Here is a 10,364-nt window from a genome sequence, read left to right on the forward strand (position 1 = left end):
CTTTCCCGACCTCTCTTCCCAATAGTATTTTTACGAGATGAATGCCATGTTTACAGAGATAGGTTATAAAGCTTTCTGGTTTGTTTTGGCTACACTAGTTTTAGTACAAGATAAAAACATTTAAAATGTACAGTTCAGGTCATTGAAACAGCCAACTGTAAAAGTGTCTATATAAATATATATAAAGCTTATTCAATGTAATTATGTAAATGAATGAAATTTTAAGAATCAGAAAAGAAACTGTTATTGATAAACAAAGAAAAGATCTGCTATAAAAGTGTGCCTGATCATTGCTACCACTGCACTTGGCAGGGTAGTAGTTTAAACTACTAAAAATTTGTGTCTCCTTGTTTGGCCCAAAAGACCTGCAGAACCTTTAATGAAAAAGTTCTTTACCTCTGAGCCAGGTAATACAAATCTCCACCAGCTATGGAATTGCATATCTCTAGGGAATATTTGCCAACAAAAACATATTCTTCTGTACTTTCATAAAGCATTCTGTTCTTGGAACGCAGGTAAAACAGATCACCAGTTCTGCTTTTTTTCCCCAATAAGCTATGTTTATTATGCCAATTCTAATTACCATGCAATCTAATGGTTTTAAGGCTTATATTTTCCACATCACTGGACATCACAAACATGAAAGCATTTTATACTGTCATTATACATCAATGTTTGCACTTGGTTATACATATATACAGAAATTATTCACACATCTTAACCTTGCTATTTCCTCCTTTCAAACCAACATAATTTTACTGTGAAAGCAGCTTTTTAATAAATGGTATAAGAAATACAGCAAGGCACACATTTTTTAAAAACTTTTTTTCTCATTACCACCTCAAGAAGCATAAAAACCCAAAATGTTGTACTTAATTCAGTAGAATGTCAACAGTTCCTAATATACAACACCATGTAGTTGTTTCTTGAAGTGTTGCATAGATTAAATTTTAAAATTAAATAAATAAAATGCCATTTATTTCAATTGCTTAATTTTTAGATGTTTTGAATCAGGAGGGCTAATGACTTCTTTTTGCTGCAATCCAACAAAACTGTCACTTTAAAAGTAAAATAGTTTCAATAAATTTATGCATTATACACATAAATATTAAATTTGATACATAAAATAGAAGAGTACTGACAGATACAGTTCTGAAAATATGAACCAGACTGATCATGAATTCTGTGGAACTTCAAAAATGTAAGGAACAGAACCAGTTATAATTAGTACAGGAGCATCCAATTTAGGAAGGGGAGGTCATTAGAGGTAGCTTGGGAGAGGAATCCATATGAAAGCAAATGGCCTTGCTACAATACAAAATGATCACTGAAATAGGACTAGCATATGCAGCCTGATCACAAAGCCAACATGGACAAATCACATTTGGAAAGAAAATTTATCTTGGGAGTCAGTGTAATGAAAGGCAGTGATACAATGGAATTGGAGGTCATCCCAGGGTTTACAGGATGAACCTGCACCTGAATTGCAGCCAAGTTTCTAAAAGGAAACAAAAAAGTAATAGTAGGTTACAGAAAATGAAGTTTTATTTGCAAAACATAGCACTTCCAGAACAACCATAGATAGTCATTAAATGGTCACATGCCAGAGCCTTTAATGCAAAAGCATACAGTAGGCAAACAATGACTTTTAACAGCCTGAGGTACAAGTTAGTGTAAAAAATTGTATTGATGTAGAAAACTCATTGATTTTGTAAAGACTTTGTTTCTAAAGAAACAAGGGAATTCATCAAATCTGACCTTTTCCCTGGATCCTGTCCTCATCCTTACCTGCGAACTTACCTTCAGCACACTCAAAAGTGCACCGATCAATGAAAACATAGGAATTTTCAAAAGCCAAGCAACAAAACGATCTACCCATCACTTATTTTAATTTTCATGTAAACATATAAAATGAGATTTCAACAGAGAGGAGGAAAGGATTGTCACAGAAGTGGTTCATGAACAGAATTGTCAGTGTCATCACTGTATTTTTAAATTGTAAATAGCTATTTAGAGACTTCTAGTACCAGCAATGAGTTAAATTTTCATACTATAGAATTATCCGGCTCAGAGTTTAGGGTTAAACTATTCATAAAAGAGCACAGGCTTATGATGAGGATTATGAAGAAATAACTGTCAGAATACAGCTCAAAGATTAGTGCAAAGTACATTTCTCAGGCATTTCCTAGGAGGCACTCCAGACATGCATTATGTGCCTTCCAAATTAAGCAGGAATATCTGGATCCATCCAGTTACCTACTCCTTTGATCTTATTTGCTGTAACTGACCCCCCGTCCCCATTTATAGAAGAAATATACTTACATGAAAATAGTGAAAAGCTCAACAGTTTGTTTAGAAATTAATGAAGAACTGATCTGAATAAAGGGGGAAGATTGTATCAAAACATTTCTACAACTCTGGCATGAGTTTCACATAGCTATAGTAAGAAAAGTCTCACTGATGGAATATGTTTTGTTTTTCAAAAATTATGTAAGTCACAGACAATACAAGATTATCTGTTTATTCTACTTAATTTTTTTAGGTCATCTACTGTAAGAAGCTAGAGAAGTCAGACTTTTAAACTCTATAAAGAAACATTATAGTATCTACCTCCCTATAAAACCTCTAGAAAAAAAATAGTAAGCAAAGATTTAGATTATTCTTGTAGATCTAGTCTCTAAAAGTAAATTATTATATATTAACTACTGTGTAAGCTTGTATGTTATTTTTCTCCTGTAAGGAATAATCAACTAACAGTCCTTTGCATTTATGTATCTTTTATCTGTGGATCTCAAAACACTTTTCAGTGAATAAATCATGCTTTGCAGGTCCCATTGATCATTATTATTATTTTGTTGCTAGAGAAACTGAGGCAAGGAAGGAATAAATCATACAAAAAAACTCCATTGCTGAGCAGGAAACAACAGTCAGGCCTCCTGAGCACCAGTCCTGGGTTTCTCCTGGCTGCACTAAGTGGCAGGATACTCTGGCTAACATTGCAGCACTGTCAGATAAAACCGATTTAGTTTTCTTAAGCACAAGTGAAATATATTTTTTTCCCTAAATTAAGTTAAAACTTAAGTTTAAATTACAAATTCTGCACAAAAGGAAGGAAATAGCTTTTGGACTTGTAAGAGCTAACAGATCACTCGCAGAATTCTAACGTATCCTCTAGAAAAGATACTGGACACATCACATAAAACTCCTTGATATATTTATCTCTACGCATATTGAATATGTGGCTAAAAATTCCCACCCCATCGGTGAGTCATGGGTCACAGCAACAGCAGAAGATTGCATGACCTCATATACAGAAAGATAGTTCTTTCAAGCTGTCCCCTACTTGAGAAATAAAATCAGCATAGCTTTATGAGCACCTCTGTTGAGGAACTCTGTGTGGGCTCATATAAGAGACTACTCAGTGCTGACAGAGATATTTTTAAGCTTGCTCATAGAATTGTTATTATTTTCCCATACTGGTAACTTTTTTGTAGCACACTGCTAAATAACAGGATTGCAACATTTGGCAAAAATATTTTCTTCACGATTACTTTTATCCTCCTGTACAGACAAGGTAAATACTAAAACAGTGTAAAATCAAACTACATTTGAAACTGTGCCTTTTTCAGCTTTGAATTCTCGGTATGCTTTTAAGGTACACATATACTATAGATTATTTTTCTCTAAGTATTGCAGCTACACATGGAATTACACATTTAAATGAGCTTACAGCACAGGTGCTACAGGAAAAATAATGGTGTTTGCCATTTATCTTTCAAATTAAATAATGTGTTTTTAAATAGTAACTTTTTTCATAATACACTTATGGGAACAACATTTATCTGTCACATTTTTAAAGATGTATTAGTAATAAATGTAAATTACCTTTGGAAAATCAGTAATTAGCCTCATCAAAAAATAAACAATCTGCCACCAAAAAGATAATCTTTAGCATAGTTAAGTATAATAACTGTTATTTGAATAAGTTAACAAATTAGGATAGATTGCTTCTGTAATTCATTCCCCATAGCATGAGAGATGAAGTTAAAGCACCAAGCTTGTGAATGGGGGAAGGGAGCTCAGACTTCAGTGAAACCAAATCTAGCAGCTCATATTTTCATTTTTTGATGTGCCAGAGATAAACTATAAGTATCCGAGGGCTTTACTACTGGGAATAATACAGCACATAATTTCCATGGAAGCAATGCTATATGCATCAGTTAAGAATAAGTATATCTTCCTAAATGTAAAACATGGGATGTAGCGTGAAGGGCTTTGTTACCTTGAAAATATTTGTCAACCCCTGGGCAAAAATTAAAACTATAACATAACCCTATTAAGTTGTTGCATACAGACTCTGCATTACATTTCATTGCATTGTGGGGCATTTACTAATATCTCCATCCTCTATATCCAATCTCAGTCCTTGCACCAACTGCATACTGTCACATCCCACTCTTACGAAAAACATAACTGGCTACCATGTAAGTAACTCTGAAGTTCTGACAAGTGAGGGGAAGTTTATACAGTATTTTGAGATCCTCAGAAGAAAAGTACTAATGAATTGAAAAGACATGTTATTATTTTCATCAGTGAAAGAAGGAGAACAAGAATAAAATCACACTCGCTATAGTAAGTATTCTTCCTCAAATTAATATTATAAAAATGAGTGAAAAAAATAAGAAAACTAATAAAACGGTAATTTAGGAAAAGCTGATGTTTACATAATTATCACTTATCAACCTTAGACTTTTGTCATCATCTCAATTCCCAAACAGAGGCTTCCATATACACATAATCCTTTTAATGTAATTCTAGAATATATAGTATCATTTATGAGTTTTGTAATTCCCACTTGATTTCCATGGCTTCTCCAGTTGTTTGGACGTGTCCAAGTATTAACCTAATTGGCAATCAACAGGTCATGATAGCCTATTTCAAAGCCATTCAAGAAACATCCTCTTTGCTATGATGGTTCCAAGATATTGCATTATTCAACTAGATATGTGTCAAAAGAGAGAGTGGCAAGCTGTAGACTACTGACTACTGCTGTCATAACCTAAAGACTTTGCCAGACATATTTATACATATGTGAATGTGTGAATGCTGGGTAAACCGCCAATATGTACAAAAGAAAAGCCCAAAGCATAGTAATATAATATAGCAAAATCATGAAATGCAGAAGTTAGATGTTTAATAGCAGCAAAGCAATTTATTTGGTATAAAGAGGCCCAGATCCTCTGCTACAGCTACATAGTTTGCAATAGGAGAGTACTAGTGGTTTTCATGGGGAGTGATGAGTAACAGCCTTTTCTCCCAGCAACATCATGGAATCATAGCGTAACTTAGGTTGGAAGGAAACTTGAATGTCATCTGGTCCAACCTCCTGCTCAAAGGAAGGCTATTTTCAAAGGCAGAACAGATTATTCAGGGCCATGCCCACTGGAATTTTGAAAATCTCCAAGGATGGTGATTCCAGAACTTCCCGGGGAAACCTGGTCCCTTGTTTAGCTTTGTGGTTTATTGGAAATTCCTTTCCTAGAGCTTCTGGCAAGCAGTGGCATTTGGAATTGGAGTGGCATTTGGAGTTGCCATGCTGGTTCTGGTCTACTGGAGAAGTGTTTCCAAAGACTAATGGCATTCTATAGAGCTATGCTGGCTTTTGGGTCACCAAACAACTAGTGAGACTCAAAGTAGCAGTGATACATGCTAGGATCTGATCCAGAAGTTGCTTTGTAGATCATTTGTAGTTAAATGTGCAGTTATTGTTAGACATTTACGTGAGGTCAGAAACTCCAGATCTGAACCACTTTCAAACTTTGGAAGAGATCAGAGCCACTTTTTCATCTTAGTTTCCACCATCTTATTAATGTTTCAAAATGCTTACCACAAAATAGAACCAAAACTTCCAGTACTGCTGTGTGGCTATCAATTTCCATCTGCTTTGGTATTCAGGTCTTCATTCTACATTAGCCTCACATTATACTCTTTAATAATGTTGCAAAGATTTTTTATTTTGGTAACCTTAACTTTTTGCCTAACATTGTGTTGTAATAATTGAGTTCTTAATAATGGCTTACTGAACTTAAATAATGGTAAATTGACATCAAGAGATGACTTACTATCTCTCTACTTATTCTCCAGTCTGCTTAGCCATTCTTCATGGCTTTTCTGGAAGTATTGTAGAACTCCAACTCACTAGTCACCCAAAATTCTTGTAAAACCAGAAGTTCAGCTTCACCAAGTGCCTTTGAACACCTCATAAGGCCAGCTGACTGTGAAGAAGGGGATCAACGAGTAGAGCTAGTTTCTGGTTCTACAGCTCAACTGAAGAGGGAAGAGGAGGCTGATACAGAAATATTACTTTTGAAGAATTCCCAAGTTCTGCAAGATAGCAGATTTGTTCCAGAAGGGAACAGCTCCAGTCAGTAGTCAGTGCAGAGCCAAAGGGAAAGAAGCAGTTAGTATTCGCTGCATTTGTTGGCCAGTGGCATGTAAATTTGGATTATAGTGTAATCAAAATAAATGATATGGCACTATCATACACCAGAAGCCCTGGTTGGTGATTCATCTCCTTTCATTGTACAGAAATGTAAAAAAGAGAAAAAAAAAAAAAAGGCAAAAAAATGTAAAACAAATGAATGTGCAACTTGTAGAGTACATACCTGGGTTTAGGATAATGTACGTGCCCGGAGAGGGTTACATTCTATCTGTGCATATTTATATGTCTTTCTTTATGAAGATTCAGGAGATTTTCTTCACAGGTAAGTGTTTTACTGTTCTGATGCATAACATCCTTTTTCTGTGAATGGTCAAGCTTTAACTGAACCTCTATAGCTGAAGCCTCTTCAGAAGCAGCAACACATCCTTTGGGCTCTTCAGTTCCAGTTGATTTTCCTGTACTACTCTTTTTAGTGCTAAGCGCTGGAGAATTCTTTTCCAAACCTTTAGTTCGCCCGTCTGAAATAAGCAAATCATTGGCAGCATTTTTCAAATTGTTTGATGCACTTTGTTTGTTAGGATTGGGGACATTTATAACATTGTCATCATCACATAAGAAAGATAAATCCCTACCTTCAGACGAAGTTTTAACTTCTTCTAATGACTCTAGAGTCACTCCACCTAGTGACTCTGGAGATGTTTCAGAAATACTGATAGAAATAGGTTGCTGCTGCTCAACTTGTGCTTCAGGAGTACCATTAGAAATGGACTCCTGCTGCTCAACTCGTTCTTCCTCAGGACAGGCTTCAAAAAAGCATTCAATATTTTCTCTCTCATCTGTGAAGTCCAGTGGCACAGGAGTGCTGCTCTTTTCCTCTATGTATTTGATTACCTCTCCACAGTCACTATCATGAGAAGAAAGTGAAAGATAAGAATAGAAGTCCCCTTTTCTTAGCTGAATGGGTCTGTGAGAGTGTTCTAACACTTTTTCCTTGATCTGTGCTAATGAAGCTGGAGCAGATGACTCACATTCAGGTTGTGACTTACTTTTCAAAGCTGTCGATGCCATGTCTATTATCTCCCTCACAAAATTGTGCACTGAGCCATCTTCCATGTTTCTTTTATCAAAAGCAGCAGATTCACAGTTACAGCATGAATCAAGACCATTGGCTGGGAAGTCACATTCTGCTTCATTGGATTTCAAGGCTGTACAGCAATCAGTAGATTTTTCAGTAATGTTTATTCTGTGTTGTTGATCATTAGGTAAGGATGTTTGTAAAGCTGTATCTTGTATGTCTACACAATTAATTTCTGAGGAAGATTCAAGACAAGGCTTTTTAGCAGGAGTGAAAGCAATAGCATGACAATCAGGCTGAAGATTACTTTGACATTCTTTTGGAGGGTTTCTGGATCCATCTGATGACAGAACAGTCTCTTTGCCATCCATATGTGAATCATCTGAACTGTCTGTAAACACCTCACAGACACAACATTCATTTTCAGCTTCTCTGACATCAAGTGACGAATGAGTTTTGGGAGTTGCTGATGTTTTAACAAGACCTTCCTTTTGACTGCCAGGAGTATTTTCAACATTGCCATTCTCCATATCATCCACAAGTTGATCCTTCACAACTTGAGAGATATCTTTCATCAGCTGACTCTTTGTCCCTTTTTCACGATCACGTGGTACATTCTTACTATTGCCATTATTTTCTGATATTTTCTGTACTGAACCATTCAATAGAGTTTCAATGCTTAATGTATCTGTCGGTTTTGATGTCTCTTTACTGCGCTGAATTTCATCACTGAGGTTACTTTTTCTCTTCTCCCTGGTCAAAGAAAATTTTGGTCTAATCCAAGTTTGGAGTTCATTTTTTATATAATCAAGTCCTGAAATTAAATTGCATTCTTCATAAATATCCTCATCAGTTGCTATACTGGAGTCATCATCTTCATCTTTGACACCTAGCTCCTCCTCAGTTAAGGTAAGGGTGGAACTTGAAAGCAAATCACTGTCATCTTCATCATCAGTACAAGCAGAAGTGCAGGAGACATTAACAATCATGCTGACATTGACATCGCTCTCATCAGCTACAGATCTATTAAGATGTTTTCTAAATGATGCATTTGAATCTGGTATTTTATTTCTGTGCAGTACAATGTCTTCAGAGCAGAGAGAGAGATCCTCACTGCTGCTGAGTTCAGTGAGAGAAGCTGCTGAGTCTTCATTGATTGAGGATGCAATATCTAGAGACAGCTGTCCATTAAAAGACATCTTTTGAGAGCTACTTTGGAGTGTTATATCGGAGATGCTGCGCTTTATCTTTTGATCTAAAGGACTCTGGATATTCTCTAAGCGATTCAAAAGATCTAATGTCCTTTTGCTGAGCTCTCCAACAGAATCACTGCTTGCACTTATGTCTCCTGAGCCATGATGACTAAAAAGATCTTCGTTGCTTTTGTAGGAAGTCAGCCAGCTTTCCAAAGAGGTGCTTCGCTGAAGACCATCTCCACTTTTAAAAATACCTGAGCTGAACAAATCACCTACTACAGACAGAGATTCTAATGAAGAACTACGAGATAAAGTTGAAACCTGTCTTGTATTCTCTGTAACAGTTAATTTTCTTACAGTTTCTGCAGATTTACAGGAATTGGGATCTGATTCTCCAGGGACACTTGCCAGAGTATGGTCATGAATAAACCCATCTGGTTGTGACTCTCCAGGCTTATGTTCAGATTTACCAGGTATTTTATCAAAACAAAAGCCATGAAACAAACTGCCCTCTGTATGTGTTTTTTCAATTTGTGATTGTTTCATTATCATTGGTAATTTGAATTTGGAGCCTTGAAGATATGAGTAATCATAAAATGTAAACACGTCATGCTTTCCTTGCAATTCTTCTAGACAAACAGGGTTACACATGGTAATGCTGTCCAAATCCTCATCATTTTCACTTCCACAGCATGCAGAAGGTGCCAACTGGAAATCATCTGAGAGACTAGCATGGTCTTCTTCATCTTGCTTTATCTTTTGTTTTATTACATCGACTATATCATCCACTTGAGTTTCTACATGCCCAATTTCAGGATTACTCTGAGTGCTTTCAATATCATTTAGCAAAAAAATTTCTGAATTATTTGTAGTTTCTGTATCACATTCACTCACTATCCCACTCTCACTCTCAGAATGCCTGCTTATGTTTCCACTCTGATACATATAGTTATATGGTTTTGCCAATGTGGTCCCCCCTATTAGGTCTGGCAGGGATTTGGTAGAAGAAAATGATGAGTCTTTACTAAGACTTTTGTTTAAAATGTTAGACTCTGTTACATTGGAGAGTTTGGATGTTTTTTTCAAAAAAGGTATGTGTTTTTTTTCTGATAATTCAATATTATGAAGACTATAGACCTGATAGATGTGAGGATTTGGAGGGGAAGTAATGCTGGGACAATAAAGAGGACTTCCACGATCACCAATACTTTCGTCTTCATTCACACTGTTACCACCACATTCTCCTGAAGCAGGTTTCTGACTTAGGTCATCCTTCTTGAGTTGCTGATCAGGATCACTTAAGTCTTCATGAATACTGATTAGCTTATTACTTATGTCAGTTTCATCCCATTCTAGTGCATCTTCATTTGGACCATTTAGATCCATCAAACTGGGATCAATAACATTCAGAGACTCCTGTAAAAAAAAAAAAGTCAAAGATTAAAAATATTTACAGCTGCACTTGAAATGTGCTTCCACTGAAATCACATAAGTAAATTAATGGGAGTAAAGTGCATTTTTGGAACAATGATCACTAACAGGCTTTTAATTTTGTTACATTTTGTGTACCATTAAAATGACTAATTAAAATGAAACTTATTAAATTTTGCATTATGTCTTAGTCTTCTTAGGGTCTATTTTTATTATTTGC

The 10,364-nt window shown here is 35.8% G+C and overlaps 1 pseudogene; it reads right to left on the reverse strand.

The window, feature by feature from the left end:
• Positions 1-975: 975 nt before the first annotated feature.
• On the reverse strand, positions 976-10,129 carry LOC104164005 (annotated as a pseudogene).
• Between the last annotated feature and the right edge of the window lie 235 nt (positions 10,130-10,364).

This window comes from Cariama cristata, unplaced genomic scaffold, assembly GCF_000690535.1.
Source record: "Cariama cristata isolate BGI_N322 unplaced genomic scaffold, ASM69053v1 scaffold17866, whole genome shotgun sequence".
Taxonomy (NCBI): Eukaryota; Metazoa; Chordata; class Aves; order Cariamiformes; family Cariamidae; genus Cariama; species Cariama cristata.